The 23,749-nt window shown below is 35.8% G+C and overlaps 1 pseudogene; it reads right to left on the bottom strand.

Annotated features, from left to right (window-relative positions):
* Nucleotides 1-343: 343 nt before the first annotated feature.
* The window catches only part of LOC110285330 (heat shock protein HSP 90-beta-like), a 91,533-nt pseudogene continuing 68,127 nt past the window's right edge, over nucleotides 344-23,749 (bottom strand).

Raw genomic sequence — 23,749 nt, 5'->3', positions numbered from 1 at the left:
AGTATATTATATTCATATAAACTTTATATATGCTAAATATATTAAAATAATAATTATTTAAGATGTCATGAATGAAGGAATTGGAGACATGAAAGAGCCAAAGTAGGACAAATGAATGGAAATGTATATATTATACTTATGTTTGAAATTCTCAAACAAATAACTAAAAAAGAAAAATCTAAGAAAGACTCTAAGGGGTATGCTATTCCATTCTCCAGGATTTGTTATAATATCAGCAATTTTCCTGATAGCTTTTGTATTTGAAGCTTTTTTGATTCCATATGAATTTTAGATTGTACTAGTTTGATAGCAAATGATACTCGAATATTTAAAAACATTTTATTTATTTTTTATCAATGTTCAGCCTTAGTTTAATCATGCAGTACATGCAGTTGTAGTGGGTTTGGGGATCCTCAAGTGAGAAACCAGAGGAGAGCAGAGCAGTTTCAAACAGTACCATAAACTTGTCTTTGACAGCTTTGTAATTTTTGTCTGCCTCAGCTTTCAGGTACAGGGTCCCACAATGATGTGGTCAGAATTGATCTGTAGTGTTTTTTGTTTGTTTGTTTTGTTTTTTGTTTTGTTTTGTTTTGTTTTAGCATCATGTATTACATTGTAGAGTTGCTCTGCAGTGCCTGGGCCCTCATGATCTGTTCCATGTTGGCTTCCCAGTTGTTAGTGATTATCAAAATTGAGCAGGGTAAAGACACAAGGATATTGGAGATTGTTCTTTTTCAACATTCTTGTCCAAGATCTCCTTCATGAGATTGTGGAAATTCTGAAATCTTGTCTTGCTCACCTCCATTTTTGTCTTCTCTTCCTTATCTTCTGGTAGCTCTAGCCCCTTTTTAGTCACTGACACCAGACACTTTCCATTAAATTAATTGAGCAGCTGCATACAATTCTCATCAATAAGCTCATTCATATACACTACTTCAAAGACCAACTTTTGTTGTATACTGGCCCATGGCCTACTTGAACCAGGTACACCTGGGAGGCAGGCTGGGGCTGAAAAAGACTTAGATGGCGAGAGAGATTAATGGAGACCAAGACACAATTCTATTCAAGGCCCGTGAAACTGTGCTTATAAAGGGGGAAGGCCCATCACCCCCACCAGTCCACTCCTGGTGCCTGGAGCCATTCCATCAGAACTCAGCCAGGCTTCTTGATGAATTGTTGCCAAGTTGTTAGCACTAGTCTGCCAGTTCCACAGGTAGTCAGCTATCTCAGGAACATCTTGGGAAGTCAGGTTCAGCCTCTCAGCAGGTAGCAGAAGAGCAGGGCAATTGTCACTTCAAAGAGGAACCAGTCAGAAGAAGCCAGCCAAGTCTGAAAGCTGCACCGCAGGTGGCTCCACCTCAATGGTGGCCTGGTCTATACCAGCCCACTTCAGGCTGGGGCAGCCTACACTTTCTTCATGATCCACAAATGTAGAGGTGGCTGCTATATCTTTGCTCTCACCAGTGATACAGTAGGTGGACTTCTGTGTCTCCTTCATGCAATACACATACTTTGACCAGGAAGTCATCTCATCTCCAGACTGAGGTATGATAGCAAAGGAGCTCAAAGAGGCTGCAGTGGTTAATGAAATCTCCATGGATTCAAAGTTTTAAATTCTTGAAGAATTCCTCATAAAAATTCCTGTAGTTCTCTTTGTCTTCAGCCACTCAGAGTGGAACTCAAGGCACTTCTCCACACTATTTTTGTGAATGACTTTCAGGATCTTGCTCTGCTGGAACAATTCTCAGGAAATATTCAGGGGCAGGTTCTTGTAGTCCACCACACCACAGATAAAGTTGAGGCACTCAGGTAACACAACAGTGAACACATACAAATTAATCTTTTCTCCTCCTCTTCCTCCTCCTCCTCTTCCACCTCCTCCTTCTCCTACTTCTTCTCAAAAAGGTCAAAGACAGCTCAATGAACAATGAAGAACCATGCCCTGAATTCCAGCTGACCTTCTACGGAGATCTGCTTGACTGCCAAATCATTGGTGAGCCTCATAGAATTCACATATTCCTCTTGAAGTGATATCATCTGGGATTCTGTAAATCCAAAGTTTCCTTTTAGAGCATCATGTGCCCACAGAGGTTCAGTTAATATGTTTTTATTTTCAGTTGAATCTTGGAACTTTTGAATTTCCTTTGTAATAACTTCAATAACCCACTGGTCAATTTACAGTGTACTATTCAATATCCATAGGTTCTGTAATTACTTTAGTTTTTTGTTATTGATTTTAATTTTTGTTCTTAATATCTAATTTTACTTTACTGGGATATGATGAAATATATATCTAATTATGGAACATTTATGTACCTCACTTCTGACCTAAAATTAGATTTAGCTTTGTGAAAGTTTTAGGGCTTCTGAAATTTTTTATTCTAAATCTCTTATTTAGACTAGTCTTTTGATTCAAGTGTATTTGATCCTTTGTGTAGGTAAATATGATTCTTAGTTAGTTAGTTACTTAGGTAATTAGTTAGTATTTAGTCTGGCTGTTGTAAAAATTTATGAGTGAAGTTAGGTCACGTGTTATTAGTGTACATATTATTTTTCCAGTTTTGCTCATTTGTGATATCAAAATACCAAACCTAGCCGGGCGGTGGTGGTGCACGCCATTAATCCCAGCACTTGGGAGGCAGAGGCAGGTGGATTTCTGAGTTTGAGGCCACCCTGGTCTACAAAGTGAGGTCCAGGACAGCCAGGGCTACACAGAGAAATCCTGTCTCAAAAAAAAAAAATTAAAAATTAAAAAATAAAAGAAATACCAAATCTTTGAAAAATATGTAACATTATACATAATTGTTACATCATCTTGATTGAATATTCCCTTTAGTAATATATGGTGGCCTGCTTCATCACTTCTGATTAATTTTACATTGGAGTCGACTTCATCATGTTCAAGGAGAGCTATGCAATTTATTTTCTTCCAATTTCTTGGCATATCAACACATTCATTCTTTAATTTTCTGTTCATCTCTAATTTTGCCGGTGAAGACTGTTTCCTTGAAATAGCAGATAGTTTGGCATTTATTATTCATCCAGTTAAGTCAGTCTTTGTCATTAGTTGTAGACTTAGAACTGTTTCCATTTAGGGTTACTCCAGGGAAATGTTTACAGATTTTAGTAATTGGTTGCCTCTTGTTGATATTCTGGTTGAATGCACTAGAAATCTTTCTTGCATCTTCCATATTTGTAATAGGGTTCCTGCCTTACTAAATAGGGCATAACTGATTATTTCCTTGTCTACCTGTACTCATCTACCCTCTCAATTTGTTTATACTTTCTTTTTTTGTTTTGTTTTGGTTTGGTTTTGGTTTTGGTTTTCGAGACAGGGTTTCTCTGTGTAGCCCTGGCTGTCCTGGAACTCACTATGTAGACCAGGCTGGCCTCGAACTCAGAAATCCAGGATTAAAGGCTTGTGCCACCACTGCTTGGCTTTGTTTATACTTTCTTGAACTCTCACAATCAAGACTGTCTTACTCCTTGTTATAGGATTCCTTTACCTGTCTTCTACTGGCTTAGCATTCAAAATTGCTCATTTATACTTTCTTTGAAGTGTTCTATTTTTCCAAGGTTAAAAGATTTCTTTGCTGGTTATATAAATTTTCTGGCAATTATTTATTTTCAAAGTTTGAAATATATCATTACATGGTTTCATAGAATTCAGAGTCATTATTAAAGGTTTAACATTCTAATGTATTTTCTTTTGTGAGTCAACTGGAGTTATTTTCTAATGATTATATTTTATTTTGTAGTTTGGGGATTCTGATTGTTATGTGTCATAGAGAAGTTGATCTGTACATGAGTATTTGAGGTTCTATATGCCCTTTCTTCCCTACATTTAAAAGCCTCCATATTATAATTACATGAATAATTGTTCCTTCACTTTTATCTCAGCTTCTTCTTAAATATTGTGAATTTTAAATTTTTTCCTCTTGGTTATATCCCAGAACTTTTGGAGCTGTGATCTTGGTTATTGTTTTTATTGATATCTAATAGTATATTTTCTTTGATCCTACCAAGCATCATTGATATCTTTCTTCTGAAGTGCCTGGTTTATTTCCAAGACTTTCAACTTATCTATTGTTTGATTCATTGAGTTTTTCATTATCAATATTTCTGTTTATTTCATCCTGTCCAAATGTGCTGAGACCATTTTGGTTACAGTTCAATTGTTCAGCATTACTCTAATCACTCTAGAGTTACCTTGCTTTGTACTTCACAAGCTACTTTGGACCACCTATAGTTTTAGAGACTATATACCAGGTAGAGTCTCTGAATATTTTCCACTCTGTACACTTTGAGGTGGCAAACATCTGAAACAAAGCATGTGTACTGAGTTAGGATGTGAGAGAAGAAGCAGGAACAATGAGATCTGTTATTACAGGGCTCAATTCTGTGATTTGTGAGCTACTAGCTACAGATATTTTCACAGCTGGAATCTCTGGCTGTCTGAGCTCCTTAGCATCTCTCCATTCAGTGCTCCCTTGATCCATGCACCCTCCTACACAGCCATTTCCCACCCATTGGCCTGTGTAAGATGACTCAGACTCTCTGAATTGAAATTGTCCCTTTGTTCACACACTAATACAGCTGAATCTTAAACAATAGTTTTCTCAGAAGAATGTGCCCAGTAGCATCCTTCTGAGACAAGGGGATCACAATATTAGAACAGTCATGGCTTTAGCAGATCCTTGTCTTGATTGAGACACATGAGGGCAATGGCATTGTCCTCTATCTAGAGCTGCAAATGTTTCACTATTTATGTCCATATTATATTTTAGATGAAGCATCTGTTTCCTCTCTTCCCAGTGGGGAGCCACTTGAATGTGTGCTACTTGCTAGTGTTTCCTAGAGTACCCCTTCTGTTTCAACATACTGCTCAGCAGTTCTATCACAACCTTTGTGATTTGCAAAATCCACTGTTTTTCATTTTAAATGAAATTCAGTCTTTGATGGCTCACTACTTTTATTCACTGCCAGGAACAAATGCACACTGTGTCCTTTCAACAGGCACCCCCCCACACACCATTCTCCTTTACATGTTTAAAATTTGCAGTATTGCCATGTATGCATACAAATGGTATCTTTGCCTTGCACTAGAGAAATGTACATATGCTCATTAGCTGTAATAAAATTCTGAGACCAGGTGTTTATTATTTAGAGAAAAATTACTATGAGAACCTTGGCATATATATATATATATATATATATATATATATATATATATACAAGGTTCTCATAGTAATATTTCAGTAATCATAAGATATATATATATATATATATATATCTTTATCATAAGAAATATTCCCATTAAATACTTTTTCAAGTTACACAGAAAATTCCTCAATATTATTAAGACAGAAAACCAACTTTTTTTCTTAACTGTAGTTAAGAGCACTGAACAAGCCATCATATTGATTTTTATTTGCTGACTATGGAAGGAAATGCAAATGGAAGGTGCATGTTGCTCAAGCAATGGGGACATTAGAATAAGAAATCAGAACTGGAAAGTTCAGAATTGACAATCTTTCAGCAGTTGAAGAAATTTCAGACTCAGGATTATAGTGTTTTGAATGCATAGCCATGTATTCAACAGGAAGTAAAACTATGCTTGAGGCTTTATGTATGGAGATATAAGGCATTCAATACTTTTTTAAAAGTAGTACAAAAAACTTAAAAAATATTTATTTCCATTTTGCATTCAAATTACATCTCCCTGACCCTCCTCTCTTTCCAGTCCCACGCTTACATATTCTTTCTTGCACTACCCCTTCACCTTCTCCTCACAGAAAAGGGAGCTCCTTGGTAACCATCTCACCCTGGAACATCCAGTTGCCTTATGCCTAAGTGCATCCTCTGCTACTGAGTCTCAACTAGGTATTCTATTTAGGGGAATGGAATCCAATTGCAAGCAACTGAGTCAGAGACAGCTCCTACTCCAATTTTTAGTGAACCCACAGTAAAATCGAGCTCCACATTTGCTACATGTATGTAGGGGGCCTGGTCCAGCCTCTGCATGCCATCGGTTTGGTGATTCAGTCTCTGTGAGCTCCCCTCCCATAGGCCCAGGCAGGTTGAATTTGTAGATAGTTTTGTGGTGTCCTTGACCCCTCAAGTTCTCTCCATTCTATCCCCGACGTTTCCCCAAGAGTCCCCGAGCATCATATTATATGGGTCTCTGCATCTATTTGCTGCTAGATGGAGCCTCTCAAGAGACAATTATACTAGGTTCCTGTCTGGCCAGAGAAGAGTATCATTAATAGTGACAATGACTGGCTAACTTGCATTGGGTATGTTTCAAGTTCAGCCAGTAACTGGCTGGCCATTCCCTCAATCTCTTTGCCATCTTTTATTCACATGCATCTTGCAGGCATTACAAATTTGGGGTTGAAGGTTTTGTGGGTGGGTTGATGTCACCCTCTCTTCACTAGAATCCCCCCCCCACTCCCAACTGCAGGAGGTGGTCTTGATATCCCCCCACCACCCACTAGTAGGAGTCTCAGTGGCTAGGGTCACCAGTAGGTTTCCTGGAATCTCCCTAATATCAGATCTCCAGTTACTGCCAGAGATATACCCCATCGATCACAGTTCCCTCTCCTACATCCTACCTGCTCACACCTTATCCCCATTCTCTTTCCCCTTATTACCCCCTCACCCTCAGTGCCCTCCCTCCATCCATTGGCAATGACTATAAAAAAATAACTTAATAAAACTCTGAAGACAAGTTATTCTGGTACCACAACAGAAAGAACAAATCTTCCACCTTTCCTGTTGGTTCATTCTATATTTTCCCAATATCACAGTACTGATATTGTAGAATCAGATAGTTTCTCTTATGGCAAGTATGGTAAATAAGGGTCAGTTTAAAAGAAAACCTGGGAAAGTAAATTTTGCTACTCTGTTAAACAGTATAAAATAATTTGTTTTACTCTAATAGACAAGAAGAGAAAAGAGAACAAACCATCACATAAAGGAATGTGTCTATGAATATCATACAAAATTTATGTAAGTTGTCATTCTGTTCTTAATTTTGGAGAAATGACAATTGTTAACTGAAAGAGAGAAAGAAAGAGAGAGAGAGAGAGAGAGAGAGAGAGAGAGAGAGAGAGAGAGAGAGTATAAACAGTAAATATTGTTGTATTTGCCTGTTAGCAATATCATGGCATGGAGAAAATTGCTGGATTCATATATTCTACTTGTTTTCCACAAGCAAACTTAGAATTCTTTCTCAATTTTGAGCCACTGAAGTGATAGGATTTACTTCAAGTAGTTGTTTCCAAAATTGTTTTCAATTACCTCAATAAGTGTGTTCCTTCAGGCAGCTCAGAGTTTGACTTCCTGAAGGCATGTATTTGTAGTAAATTGGCTCACCAATGCCTTTGCCTGAAGGGTAATACAGCAACTTAGATATTTTCTCAGGGTTGACATGGTTGGGGAATGAATGTTTTGGCTATGAATAAGCACATGCTTAGGAATACACATATTCATTCCTTCAGTCCATGGTATTAATTCAGTAAATCCAGGATTAAATAGACGAAGCTTACTGTTAGATAAACAATAATAAAGTTAATTTTAAAGTATAAAAGTTAAACTATAGACATCCCCTTCAACACATAAAAAATACTGTTATAAGATTAATGGAGAGGATTTTTTTTAATTTATAATCTTAAGTATAAGAATAACTGAAAATACAAAGACTACTACAAGATACTAAAAAGATACTATGTTCATAAGAGAGACAATAACATCTCATGCAATTTGTCCAACTTATGCTATTAAAAGTAACTTTGCAACATGTTGTATTAAAGAAAATGAACTGTCCTATTTACTCATTTTTCACCCATTTAATGTCATTACCACTACCTACAAATATCCTTTGACTTTCACAAGTCATTGCTTTTATTTGCATTTCTGTTTCCTCACATTGTAACTTATGAATGTCCCTTCAAATAATCACACCCTTTCACATCACTACGGGGTAGCACATAATAGACTCCACAAATTGAAAGCATTCATATTGCCCTTCTCTATTAGCATATACACCCACAAGACAAACACCAAGAGTTGTGTGTGATGAGCATAAATAACATCCAACCTATATCCCTTTTGTCCACAAATCTCAGTGAATCAGGATCCCAGAAATTTCCTATAATCGTATAACCAAATGGCTTCGTAAGACATTCCTTACCTCTTTATATCTACCCTTCTATAATTGGGCTGTGCAAATTCATACACATGTGTAGGCTTGAAAAGTTGCCTAGCAACACAGCTCTCTGCGGAAAAGGTGAAGTACACACAGTATCATTGCAGGCAGTAGAGAGCATACTCACCAGAGGAAATGTGTTATGGTATACCAAAGATGGGAAGAGCTGTGAATTCGTTCTTTATTTGTACAGTTTTTCTGTGGAATGAGCATAAATAAATCAGAGTAGATGTCTCCAATAAAATTCATTTGTCAACAGTGGGAAAGACAGAGATATAAAAGAGAATAAAGACATGGGTATATTAAATGACAAATTATATAAAAACCTTAATAAAAGTCTAAATAGCTACTATTTAATAGGATTTTATTTTTAATAATAGAGTTAATTGTTTATCATTATTATTTTTATAAATCTACAATTTTGAATCAAATCCAGAGCATAAGACACTTTCACCACAAGGTCAGCTACTAAGCTATACTTTTAATTTAGAGTATTAATTTTTCTTACAATGATCTATGAACCAATTAATTCATTAGCTCTTTTATCAAAAAAGAAATTGCAAATACAGAAATGAAATATAGGTCATTTTTCCTTTTGATCAAAAGGCTCAAAATATGAACAAATCGATATAGAAATATTTTAATTAATGAAATCTAATAAAGTATGAAGGAATCAAAAAGGAAATAATACTGAAAATCCAATAAAAATAATAAAAAGGACTGGGTGTCCAAAATTGTATTAGATAAAAGAAAAAAATGCTTTTGATTTATTTTCATGGAGGGTTAATCAGAGGAAGTTGAAAACAATAAAATTATATTAATAGTATAATTTATATATCACTGTGTTTAAGAGTAATCCACCATATGTTAAGGGTCAATTTCTTCTCTGCCTATCTTTATATGGTATTAAAAATATCGTGAGAAATGAAGAATGTAAGGAATATAGAACAAGAGAAAGAAAGAAAGAAAGAAAGAAAGAAAGAAAGAAAGAAAGAAAGAAAGAAAGAAAAAAGAAAGAAAGAAAGAAAGAAAGAAAGGAAGGAAGGAAGGAAGGAAGGAAGGAAGGAAGGAAGGAAGGAAGGAAGGAAGGAAGGAAGAAAGAAAGAAAAGAAGATAAAAGTCTCTAAAAGATGAAGCCAAAACTTTGAAGATTTATGCACTGGTATTGAGCTCCAAAGCTGCATTTTTGATTGGGTATGCTTTTCTGTGGTAGTCTCTGTCTGTTAAAGATGATAAGGAGTGAGGGCTACATTTTTCTGTGGGTATAAGGACAAATGTTTGCAGTTTGCTGTTAAGAATTATGTTGGTTCAGTAAATTAGTGTTTGTAGATTCTCTTCCAATAAGCATGATATTGCAATAACTAAATAGTTAGTCATGCTTCTGGGGCCATTCATGGTTTCCCTTTTGTTTAGCAGGTTATAAGTCTAATTGGAGGTTTCTGTTACTGCCAAGGTATGTGTGACACTACTGTATCCTTAGAGTCACTGTGTCATGCTTGACTTTGATGTGGTTCAGAGGTTCAGAGGTGGGTAGAATTGTTGTTTACCCCCTTCCTTTGGGAACATGCATGGGGCCATCTGGTAGCACAAATTCTAACTCTCAGTGATGGATATCCATATCAGTTACAGCTCTGGGATTTCTGGACCCTGTTTATGGAGTTCATGGTGTCTTGAGCAATAAGTACTTGCATTCCACCTTGGCAGGGCAGGAGTGTAATGAAAGGCAAAGGCAATAGGCTATATCTTTGGGGAATCACTTGTACAACCCTGGCCAGCATCTCCAAAGCCAGCATCTTCTTATGTCTTTTATGTAGGTATTTGTCAGGCGGTTCAAGGCTCTTGAAGGGAGCACCATCAGCCCAGGTGCAAAAAGTTTACTAAAACTCTATATGTGTATTTATACATGTAATTGCATGTATTATAGGTCTTATAAGGGAAATAACCAATGACATGATCCTTGTGGACTTTCAAACATCTTTATTTTTATTTTACCCAACTTCTTTGTCTGTATTTAATTCTCTCCATCTGCCTAAAGTGGTGTGGTTTTCCCATTTTCAGAATCAGGCCACTTGTATCTCACTATTCCTCTTTACCTTCCCACTACTTTCTTTTGAATTTACCTCAGTTGCTTCCCTAAAGAATCCCATTTCCAATATAATGAAGAAGGGTTCAAGGTGGTCTGTGGGTAAAGTGTTAAGAAGGAGAATCTTGTTGCCCTTAATCAATGGAAAACAGCAAAGAAACTAAACACAATACAAAACAAAACACTTGTTTGGAAGCATAGACTATAATTCAAACTCTGGAAACCTAGCAGGTTACTGAGGTTTGCCTGTTGCTATGTGTTGTACTGCTGAGTGCAGGGGTGCCCCCAAGACCTTGATACACTAGAGATGAGAGAGTTGCACAGAGACCCAAGTGAGGCTATGTGCAGGGCTTGGTGTTCCAGACCTTGGGGTCAAAGGAGACCACAAAAAAGAGAAGAAAGTGGAAAGAGGATAAAGATGTCATGGGTTAGGAGTAAAGTAACCGTGGCTATGAGGGCTGGCCAATTGAAGTTAAAAGCAGTCCAGATGAAACACAGTAAATAATAACTTGGGGTTATTGATAGGAAAGTAGATTCGAATAATATAGCTGGTATCACTCAGCTCTAGTGATAATTATGGTATGTTGTAAATAGTTAAAGTTGTTGTGTCTTTTATGCAGGAACTGAATGATCAAAGGCAGGGAAGAAGCCCCAGATTGAGATTAAATATTTTCTACAACAGAAGAAAGCCTAGCTCAGTTGGTGACTTTTCAGTAGAGTAAGGGATCCTGTTTCACAAATCAAGGTGAAGTCCTATTGAGAAATACATTAAACAGTCTCCATAATATACAAGTCCACACATAATAACATTATATATATATATACATACATGCATATATACATAAATATATGTGTATGCATATATATGTATATATACATACATATGTGTTTATACTATCTTATTTGCAACTGAATACAGAACTTGATCTAGAATTATTATCTTTTTATTAAATATTTTCTTTATTTACATTTCAAATATTATTCCCTTTCCTGGTTTCCCCTCTGAAAACCCCCATCCCATCCCCACTCCCACTGCCAACCAACCCCCCACTCTTGCTTCCCGGCCCTGGCATTCCCCAAGCTCTAAATACGCAAGATACAATTTGGAAAACACATGAAACTCAAGAAGAAGGAAGACCAAAGTGTGGATACTTTGATTCTTCTTAGAAGGGGGAACAAAACACCCATGGAAGGAGTTACAGAGACAAAGTGTCGAGAAGAGACTAAAGGAATGACCATTCAAAGACCACCAAACCTAGGCACTATTGTGAATGCCAAGAAGAGCTTGCTGAGAGGTGCCTGATATAGCTGTCTCCTGAGAGGCTCTGCCAGTGCCTGACACATACAGAAGTGGATGCTCAGAGCCATCCATTGGACCACTGGACAGAGCACAGGGTCCCCAACGAAAGAGGTAGATAGAGCTGAAGGGGTTTGCAGCCCCATAGGAGGAAGAATGTGAACTAATCAGTGCCCTCAGAGCTCCCTGTGACTAAACCACCAACCAAAGGAAACACATGGTGGGACTCATGGCTCTAGCTGCATATCTAGCAGAGGATGGCCTAGTTGGTCATCAATCTGAGGAGAGGCCCTTCGTCCTGTGAATTATTATCTTTTATAAGACCCATGAGGTGTATAGGTCCTCTTCAGGAGATATTCATAGCTCTGGCTTTGGTGTGTCTAGAGAAAAAGAAGAGGTGCCAGCTGACTGACTGGCAACATAGAATATGAAACATTAATATTCTAATTATGCCTTTTCTTTGTACATATGAAATAACTTAATGTTAATCTGCTCTTATGTATTATTTCTATTCATGTTTTTTCCTGTAAGAAAACTGTGAATAGTGGTCAATTTTATTATATCACTTTCTTAATGTTTGATATAATGAGTTAGTGCTTTCACCGCTAAGAGGGACCAACTAATGCATATACACTTATAGATTTAAATATGTATTCTTAATTCTATACCATCATAATTCTTGCCTTAATTGAGTTAAAAGTCTTATATCATGGACCAGCAGAATCTCCTTTCAGTTGGTTGTGGTGTCCTTTGCATGACTGTAATTGATATTAACAGTGTATTATATTTTAATTACATTTAAATGATTGCTTGTGTGTAAATATGTGCATGTTTGTACAGGCCAAAGGCATCAGATTTTTTTTTGGAGCTGAAGATACAATAGTTGTGCTCAGCTTACATGACTGATAAGAACAAAGTTGAGTGCTCCGGAAAAGTATTCTATACCAGTAAACACTGAGCCATTATCTGAGCTCAAAGGCTTGATATTTTTATCCTCTCTTTCAACATGCTTTTGTACCAGAATCTGTGCAAACCCTTTTTTCATAAGGCCTTGTAAAATATTTTGACTGTAACTTTTATTAAATGACAACATTTTGGAAATATGACAACTTATACTATTAGTAATTTTAATTAGTAAGAGATTCTTAAAAAACAAATTTAGTATGCTTGATCACATATAGTACTATATATGCAGATATATAAATATGTATGAAAACATATATAAATACATGCATACATTATGTATTTAGTGTTATGATGATTTTAATTTCAGAGCTCTGGTTATTCTAAAGCTTTATAATTCTTATTTGTTCCACATAAATTTATTTCATCAGAATAATCCTCAAAATGTTCACTAACACAAGTCCCAATTGAGAAAATATTTCTCTTTAATCACCTGTTTAACCACTTTTTATGAAAATATTTTGGAATGGTGATGCAACATTTTTAGTGCCTATTCCTCAATATAGTTAAATATTTTCAGTATTCTGAGGTTTGTACTCCATTTTGAAATTTGTATACATTTATTAATACCTCTAATAAAAATATTTTCCCATTAAGTGAATATCCCTTTTATGGTATCACATTTCCATTTTGAAAGCCTGTTCAGTTTATCAAGTCAATGGAATTTTTATCAAATATATAAGGGTCTGAATCAGTTCTTGTGTTGTTATTATTGTTATTTTACTAATCAGCTTGGTTAACTAAAAAACTGACTTTATATTTCAAATGATTTCATGGGAAAAACTAAGAATATGCACAAAATAGACATGAGAACAAATAGAGGACCTGCAATAGAAAACCAACTCTAGTTCACTTTCTGGTGAGAAAGGAGTGATGTCAGATAGATAAATAGATAAATAGCAGATAAATAGATAGATAGATAGATAGATAGATAGATAGATAGATAGATAGATATGATAGACTCATAGATACATAGATAATAGACCAATAGATAATGCTATATAATTATGTATAAGAGAGATGATAGACAAACAAACTGACACAGATAGTTAGGAAATAGAGAAAAGTGGTGGAGAAGTACAGAGAGAGGGAGGAGAGAGAGAGAGAGAGAGAGAGAGAGAGAGAGAGAGAGAGAGAGAGAGAGAGAGAGAGAACTTGCCTTCATTAGAGAATATTTAAAAACTATGCTATGTTGTAAAATTGTACTTTTTTTACTATAATGTGCATCTATAAAGCTTTTGAAATATAAAATATACCACACAAATAACTTCAATTCTGAAAAATACCACTCTAAAAATAACATTTAAAAACTCTGTATTTGTTACAACAAATGCTGTCACATTATTTTGCATTATGTCACTATCCACAAAGTCACTCTCTACTTTGTTGTTTCTATAGTCTTCTTCCTGCTCCATGCAGCATTGCTCCATACAATGGAACAAAGAGAGCCATTTAGGAAGGTTGAAATACTGCAAACATAGCCTATGCTCCTCTAGAATCAACTCGGGCTTTTTTATAGAAAGGATTATGTCACCTAGAAAAGCACACTCAGATATTGTTGTCACGGAGCCTTTTTATTTATTTTTTTTTTAAATTTTTTTTATTACATATTTTCCTCATTTACATTTCCAATGCTATCCCAAAAGTCCCCCATACCGCCCCCCACTTCCCTACCTTCCCATTCCCATTCTTTTGGCCCTGGCATTCCCCTGTATTGGGACATATAAAGTTTGGAAGTCCAATGGGCCTCTCTTTCCAGTGATGGCCGACTAGGCCATCTTTCGATACATATGCAGCTAGAGACAAGAGCTCCGGGGTACTGGTTAGTTCATCATGTTGTTCCGACTATAGGGTTGCAGATCCCTTTAGCTCCTTGGGTACTTTCTCTAGCTTCTCCATTGGGAGCCCTGTGGTACATCCAATAGCTGACTGTGAGCATCCACTCCTGTGTTTGCTAGGCCCCTGCATAGTCTCACAAGAGACAGCTATCTTTGGGTCCTTTCAGTAAAATCTTGCTAGTGTATGCAATGGTGTCAGCGTTTAGAAGCTGATTATGGGATGGATCCCTGGATACGGCAGTCTCTAGATGGTCCATCCTTTCATCACAGCTCCAAACTTTGTCTCTGTAACTCCTTCCATGGGTGTTTTGTTCCCAATTCTAAGAAGGGGCACAGTGCACGGAGCCTTTTTAAACCCCTATTCCTCAATTCCCGATCTTACATTCAGGTAAGTTAAGCAGTGTGTGGATGTTACATGAATCCTGTACAGTAGTCCTAAGCCTAAGTTGCATTTTAAGTCATTTGTCAGCACAATTAAAGTGAATAGAGTGTGCATATATGTGAATGAAGTTGTACAGTATGTCCTAGCAAATTGAATTAACAATAAAAATCTCAAATTTACAATTACTAACCTTATGCCATATCAGTTATAAAGATTAGTAATGAGCTAAAAGTATTTTTATAACTATGTGTATAAGAAATCAAAAAATATAACATTTTAGCTAAACAATTTGTGGTCTTTGAGGTCCACTGTGTCATAAAAATTTAAAGTCTCAGTGTGAATGCTAAATTTCCTTACTCTGTTTCAAATCTCCAAGTTTTTATATATCATTTACTCAATTTAAAGAAAATTCTAACTGGGGCTGGAAAGATAGTTCAGCAGTTAAGAGCACTGACTCCTCTTCCAAAGGTCCTGAATTCAAGTCCCAGCAACCACTTGGTGGCACACAACCATCTTTAATGGGATCTGATGCCCTCTTCTTGTGTTTCTAAAGGTAGCTAAATTGTACTTACAATAAATGATATTGTACTTATGATAAATGTAATAAATATAGTATATAATAATTAATAAAATATAAGTACATATTTACTATATACATAAAAATAATTATTTTTTTAAATCTCTAACAACAGTCTTAAAAAGTCAGAAACACTTTCATAGTAGAATTTTTTTATTCTTCCTAGGTTGTCATTTTCCTACAGTTGCTTGTTAGCGTAACTTCCAACTTATAATCCTCATGTGCATCACCAAACTCTCTCAGAAATGGTATTAGCATGTCAATACAATTCAAACCAGTCATCCTAAATACCTTCCTTATAACTCCGAATTCAGGACAATTTTTAAAGCAATTTATTTGAACTTTTTTTCAAGGACAATAAGTTCAATGTCACTTTCAAGTTGTTGCAGGTTGCAGTGACCAGATGTAGCCTTTATTCTGGTTTTAATGTCAAGAGGAAAGAATGAAGATTTGGAAAGAGAATCATAGTTTTCAAATATAAGTTTTGTCCTATAACCGTGTTAAATTTTTTCGCAGAATCCATGTGAAATGTTATTAACATCATCCTTATTTGATTGTAATGAATTCTCCAAATGTCTTACTCTCCCGTCACAAAAGTGTCTGTTTTCTCTTACCCTTGATATTCATTATGCTGAATATGTGTTCATAAGTATCAACCCTTCTGTCTCAATACTTGCACCTATATTTATCTCACCGCACTGATCATATTTGAATTTTAATTAAATTTGTAACATTTTTACAATAGAATGTTCAAGCCGAACTTAGAATCTCTGCATTAAATCCTAGCTGGTGATTGTAGAAACAGTCAGTCTCTATCTGAAGAACAACTGACTTATATGTCTCTATATAAACAAATAACTTTCCTTCAAACAATTCTTATAATTTTATAGAAGTTTAGTTAAATTAGGAGGAAGATCACTGACTCAAACCAGCATGAAATCATAATCTCAGTCCACTCAGTTTTCCCTAACGCTATAGTCTGATGCACTAAAACCCTTCTTAGGTTACTTTTATTTTAAATCAAGGATACTGTATGCATTCATCATGGAAACAAACACCAGCTTATACTTTCATGGAGTGAATGAATTCTCTGTCCCCCACCTTAGCAGCCAGCACATTAGAATTAATGTCAATTCAATTTGCTGTGTTCCATGACTTTTTTTTTTTTCCAATTAGAATGGCAAAACACATTTCTGGCTGGCCTCAGATTTCATCTTTCACTGTCCCTCTCTTGATTTCTTGGCTTTTCATAATCTGAAATAAAATATTTCATTTTGGTACCTAAGGGATATGTTGTTTATAAATCAAATAATAAAGATAAGTGAACATGCCATAAAATGATCCCCTGCTTGCACTATTCCATCCCTACGGCCATTTCCTGAAATGACAATTTTAGAAATTTTATTTCTTGGTTTAGCCCTATAACATTAAATATCAGACATTTTTCTTGACTAGTGAACAGCAGACACTACTGATCAAATTTCCTTTATAAAAGATTGTCAATTCATTCATGAATCTAATACCTATCTTCATTTCTCTATATTTCTTGGCTAATTAGCAGAGGTAGATTAATTTTCAACTTTCATATATAATGCTGTTCTTTATCTTTTCAGAACTTAAGGGATTAAATAATCATTGTCTTCACTTATTTCTCTTCGGTAATTGATTTTCTACAATGTACACAGTAATCTTTTTTGTTTTCTGAAGATATTTTTTATTAATTATTATTTACATTTAAAATGTTTCCCCCTTCCCAGTTCCTCCTCCACGAATCTCCCACCACATTCCCCTCCCATTTGCTTCTTTGAGGGTGCTCCATCACCCACCCACTCCCAACTTACCCCACTAGCATCCCCCTACATTGAGGCATTAAGCTTCCACAGTAAAAAGCACAATCCTGCCTACTGAGGCCAGGTAAGGCAGTTCTCCAGTAATTTTATATGACAATCTTTTCATATACATTTTGTATTTCAAATTACAACCCAAAATATTTGATAAACACAAGTTGTATGTAGATGTTTGTCTAGCTGTTAAAATTGGATAACAAAGAGGAAGATTGAGGTAACAATCTGTATAAACATTTCGACATCCACTTCACAAATTGTAATCAATGTTAAAGTCTAGGGAGGGACTGCACATGGAGGGACCTAGGGCTCCAGTATTGTATGTAACAGAGGATGGCCTTGTGGGGCATCAACAGGAAGGGAGGCCCTTGGTCCTGTGAAGGCTTGATACTCCAGTACATAGGAATTTGAGGGCGGGGAGGTGGGATTGGGTAGATGGATGAGCATACATCCTCACAGAAGCTGGGGAGGGGGAACAGGATAGGGGGTTTTAAGAGTGGGGACAGGGAAAGGGGATAACATTTGAAATGTAAATAAAGAAAATACCCAGGAAGCAGGAGTGGGTGGGTTGGGGAGCAGGGCGGGGGGGGGGGGAGGGTATAGGGGGCTTTAGGGATAGCATTTGAAGTGTAAATGAAGAAAATATCTAGTAAAAAAATTCAGTATGAAAAAAAGAAAGAAAAAGAGAAAATATCCAATAAAAAATTTAAAAAGCAAGAAAGAAAATGAAGAGAAACATGAAGATATAGGCAAAAACAGACAGGAAAGGAACAGAAGAACAAATTACCAAATGTGTACAGCCAGACCCCAAAGTCGAGAGACAGGTTCTCCTGTAAACAAAGCTCAATATCTGTGGTTATCAGACATGACAGTTCTGTGAGAGGGATAAGCAGATTCAAGTGTCTTAAGATGAACTAAATATAATGAAAAAGAAGGCATACACTGTCTAGAGTACAACTGATCCTGCTATCCTTACTCAATAATAGAAGCCTAATAATGGGACTGCATAATATTTGGGGAAGTGTAAGTATTTAATATAAGCTCTACTATTATTTAGCACAAGAAGGTGATAAATTAAAATGGGAAAAAACAAAGAGATAAAGATATAAAACTAATGATCAAGGAAGAAAAATTCTGTTGAGGCAGAACAAGAGAACATCTAAATATTGATATTATCATGCTAGTAAACATGTAAAGGTATCCCTACACATAGGTGTGTATACTAGGAGGTGCGTCATATAAAAATGAAGGACATGAAAAATGTCAAACGGAAATGTTTTGCAAATGGACCGAAAAAGCTTACCAACTGAATTCAGAAGTAAATATCAGTTAACTTGAAGAAAAGTAAACAGAAATTTTCAAACTGAGTTGCGAATGAGACTCATAGAGGAATCAAGTGTTCTGAGAGTTTGATAACTATAAGTCACAAGGTTAGACAATGTAAATACATCAAGGAAATGTTTAAAAATTTTCCAAAGTTAAAAAGAAAATTGAAACATGAATAACAAATCCAACACATTCTTAAACAATAAATAGACATAAAATTTAATGACATCATGTGAAAATTGTACAAAATGATAAAATATATTTTTTACAAAACTCCATAAAGATAACATAGTTTGAGGTGGAATCTCAGGGTTGTTCTGATTTGCATTTCCCTGATGATTAAGGATGTTGGACATTTTTTTCAAGTGCTTCTTAGCCCTTCCGTATTCCTCAGTTGAGAATTATTTGTTTAGCTCTGTACCCCATTTTTAATGGGAATATTTGAATTTCTGGAGTCCTGCTTCTTGAGCTCTTTGTATATATTGGATATTAGTCCCCTATCAGATTTAGGATTGGTAAAAATCCTTTCGCAATCTGTTGGTGGCCTTTTTGTCTTATTGACAGTATCTTTTGCCTTACAGAAGCTTTGCAGTTTTATAAGGTCCCATTTTTTGATTCTTGATCTTATAGCACAAACCATTGCTGTTCTGTTCAGGACTTTTACCGCTGTGCCCGTATCTTTGAGACTTTTCCCCAATTTCTCATCCTGAGTTAGGTAACCCAATCACAAAAGAAGTCACTTGATATGCACTCACTGATAAGTGGATGTTAGCCCAGAAACTTAGAATACCCAAGATACAATCTGCAAAACACAAGAAAATCAAGAAGGAAGACAAATGTGTGGATACTTCATTCCTCCTTAGAATAGGGAACAAAATACCTATGGAAGGAGTTACAGAGGCAAAGTTTTGAGCTAAGACAAAAGGATGGACCATCTAGAGACTACCCCACCCAGGGATCCATCCCATAGTCAGCCACCAAACGCAGACACTATTGCACATGACAGCAAGATTTTTATGAAAGGACCCTGATATATCTGTATCGTGTGAAGCTATGCCAGTGTCTGGCAAATACAGAAGTGGATGCTCACAGTCATCTATTGGATGGAACACAGGGCCCCCAATGGAGGAGCTAGAGAAAGTACCCAAGGAGCTGAAGGAGTCTGCAACCCTATAGGTAGAACAACAATATGAACTAATCAGTACCCCCAGAGCTCATGTCTCTAGCTGCATATGTAGCAGAAGATGGCCTAGTCAGCCATCACTGGAAAGAGAGGCCCCTTGGCCTTGCAAACTTTATATGCCTCAGTACAGGGGAAATCCAGGGCCAAGAAGTGGGAGTGGGTGATTAGGGGAGCAGGGTAGGGGGAAGATATAGGGGACTTTCGGGATAGCATTTGAAATGTAAATGAAGAAAATATCTAATAAAAACTGAAAAAAAGAAGATAACATAATTTTCTTCAAATACTTAAGAAAGAAGGAATGAAACAAAGCTTTAGTAAATTCTAAGAATGCTAGAAGAGAATTACATTGTGCTCAGAATATCTTCCTAAATGAAAGTCAAAAGACAAAATCTGTGCAACTTGAATTGAAAATCAAGACATTCTTTCAGGATTGAACATTGGAAGCATGTGAGAGATCAAATCTCTAGTAATAGATTAAGAAAGGAGCAAAATAAAGTAGCATAACTTTAAATGTTGACCCCTCAAACTTTTACATAATACACTATTGATTACTCAAAGTAAAAGTGATATTATATACCTCATGACACCTTTGTCATTTGCAGTTGTGACTCATGTGACTCTATTCCCATACAACAGAGATGGAGTGGGAAATTATATTATGATAGAATTCTTGTATTTTTATAGCATAGACATATATATTTTGATAGGTAATATGAAGATACAACTGACAATTTTACATCAATCTAAATCATAAAATATTAATACTGTTTAGGATATTAAAATGTGTTGGTGTTATGTGTTCAAGCAACTGACTGCACACCTAGGCATGCAGGTATGGCAGACAGAGGTCAACATTGGGTATCTTCCTATACTGCTTTATAACTTAGTTTTTGAGAGATTGTACCGCTCGCTTAACTTGGAGGAAATTGGTGGACACTTTTGTCTGTCCAACAAGCCTCCAGGATTCTTATGCCTCAATTCCTCAATGAATTACATATGAGCACTATGCCAAGTAATTAAAAAAAAATTATGTGTACTTGGGACTGGACTAAACTCTCTGTACACAACCAGAGCTCTAATCAGTAAGCCACCTATGAAAACTTCATAATTATTTTTGAAAACAAAATATAAATTTAAATGCTTGCCTCAAATAAGGAAACAAAGTAATAATTTAAATAAAGAGAAACAAAAATTAGCTTATTTATTTAATCTTAAATATATTAATAAGTTATACAAATGATATCATAGGTTGAATAAGAAAGGGTAAAATAATTTTAAACATACATACAAGCCAGGTAAATTAAATAATAGAAAATGTATAAAAGAATATTTATATGATTATAATACTTATATGATTAATATTGAAAATTAAAGTACCATCCAACAATATGGAAACATATGGTATATATTATATAACACAGAGAAAACACGTTAAAGCCAGCATCCAAGCTGGACTTTTCTGGCATACTCATTTAATCCAAGCAGAGGCAGGCAGAATTTGGTAAGTTCAATGCCAGCTTGGTCTACAGAGCTAGTTTTAGGATACTCAAGGCTACATAAAGAAACTTTCTCAGGAACAAAATAAAAGTCAATGTTTAAGTAATATACATAAATATAAAGACAAAACTGCAATTCTCTTGGGTAATAAATCAATGTTAAATCAAAAATATCAAAAAAATAAAGTAACTCCTGGAGATAAGAATGTAATTTATAAACGTTGAAATAATAAAGAAAGAAGAAATAACAAAAGTTAAGAAATAATAGCTATGATTCAAAATTATTTTATTGTCTACTTAAGGTTCCTATTATTTGATAAAACATCATATCATTGGCATGTTCTCTAGCCAAAATTATAAAAACAAAATTACAACATTTTAACAAAATATAGTTACAGTCATTAATTTCCTCCACATTTCATAAAATATACATAATATGTTCACAAAACAAACTGCTGATATTCTGTAACTTGACTTGTTTCTTATTACTAAGGACTGAAATCCCCTTTTTTCCTAAGCATCTTTTTTTCAAGGGGGACTGTCCTAAGGTGTACAAGTCTCCTGTACAGCCCAGGTCAGAAATTATCCTCCAGATCTTTACATTTAACTGCACTTAGTTTAGAACAAATGACCCAAAGGGAAACACACACACACACACACACACACCAACTTTTGCATTAGTCAGGGTTCTCTAGAGTCACAGAATTTATGGGTAATCTCTGTATAGTAAAGGAATTTGTTAATGACTTACAGTCTGCAGTCCAACTCCCAACAATGGTCAGCAGCATCTGTGAATAGAACTCCAAGGACGTAGCAGTTGCTCAGTCCCACAAGGCAAGCAGTCAAAGGAGAGAGGGAGAGAGAGAGAGAGAGAGAGAGAGAGAGAGAGAGAGAGAGAGAGAGAGAGAGAGAGACTTCCTTCTTCCATTGTCCTTATGTAGGTCTCCAGCAGAAGGTGTAGCCCAGATTAAAGGTGTGGCACACCTTTAATCCCAGATGACTATGAACTCAGAGGTCTCCCTGTCTTAATCTTCTAGAATTCATAGCCACTATGCCTCAAGATCTCTATACCAAGATCCAGGTCAGAAACTTCTATCTCCCAACCTCCAGATTTTTAAAAGATTCATCATTATACTTCTACTTATTTAGAACCACTCCCAGTACCAACTTCTGTCATATATATATATATATATATATGTGTGTGTGTGTGTGTGTGTGTGTGTGTATGTGTATATATATGTGTGTGTGTGTTTGTTTATATATATTACATATATAGTATTGCAATATATATAGTAGTATATTTACTATATATATACATATATGTATGTGCATGCATATATATATATATATGTAATCTGCTGACTTTTTTTTTTCTGCAGTGTGTTGTTCTGTAAATTAATTGATACCCTTCATTTCCTTCCTTGTCTTTCTCCCTCTCTTTTCCTCTTCACCTTGTCTAATGATTTTGCTGTCTTTGTTGACACTGGCCAGCTCCTCTATATAAAACTCCCCTCTCCTTTGCTCTTCTGCTTTTGCACTCTGTCTGATGTGTGCCCTTTGTTCTTTAAGATATTTTTACTCTGGACACACTGTATAGACTAAACATTCTGGCTTCCTGCTGACCTATTTTCTTTAAATTGATTGTATTCTTCCTTTTAGTTTTTCTTCTATATTTGTGCATCCCCACGGCTGTTTTCAAACTTGCAGAGGTGCATTCTGTTTTCTAAATTCACAGGTTATGAGTGCTTTGCTCTTACTCTTTCTCTGATGAGTTTTTTATCTGAAAGGAAGTAATGGGACTTCTGAAGAGCACTGACACACTCTCCTGTCTTATTGCAGTTCAAACTTTGCTGCAGTGTATCAGGTAGAGAACAGCCATTCTGTACTCACACCCCAAAAAATATATAAACCCACAAATATATATATCTGACTGTTGATAAGGGTATCCACAATCAGATATATATTTTCAAAAGCTAATCATAAAATTTAAAATATGTACTCTTGATAACTTCTTTTCTGGAATCTAAATAGCATATTGCTTATATCTATCTCTGTGGAAGTCTGGAAGCAAACTATAGATGTTTCAATTATTTCTTCCTTTGTTCTCTCTTTCTCCTACCTGTGTCTTGTCCTGACTTTCATCCGGAATAAAATATTCAGACTTTACTATGCTTCCATGCAGTGTATTAGCACAAAGTATATTTTTCTCAGTTTTACATATCTGCATATTTCACACACCATCTTTGCCTCTAGAAAATGTTCAATGTACAGAAAATTCTTCCCTTGTGATTCTCCATCACTATCATCCCACAGAAAAATATTGAAAAAAAGTATATACTCTATACCTGCTTTCAGAAGAGAGGAAGGAAGAATGGATGGAAGAAGGAAGGAAAGAAAGAAGGAAGGTGAAGAGAAGGGAAGGAAGGAAGGAAGGAAGGAAGGAAGGAAGGAAGGAAGGGAGGGAGGGAGGGAGGGAGGGAGGGAGGGAGGAAGGAAGGAAGGAAGGAAGGAAGGAAGGAAGGAAGGAAGGAAGGAAGAAAGGAAGGAAGGA

Source organism: Mus caroli, unplaced genomic scaffold (genome assembly GCF_978045245.1).
Source record: "Mus caroli unplaced genomic scaffold, Mus_caroli_1 scaffold_1, whole genome shotgun sequence".
Classification (NCBI taxonomy): domain Eukaryota; kingdom Metazoa; phylum Chordata; class Mammalia; order Rodentia; family Muridae; genus Mus; species Mus caroli.
The sequence above is the reverse complement of the archived record's forward strand: the minus strand, read 5'-3'. Positions and strand labels throughout refer to the sequence as shown.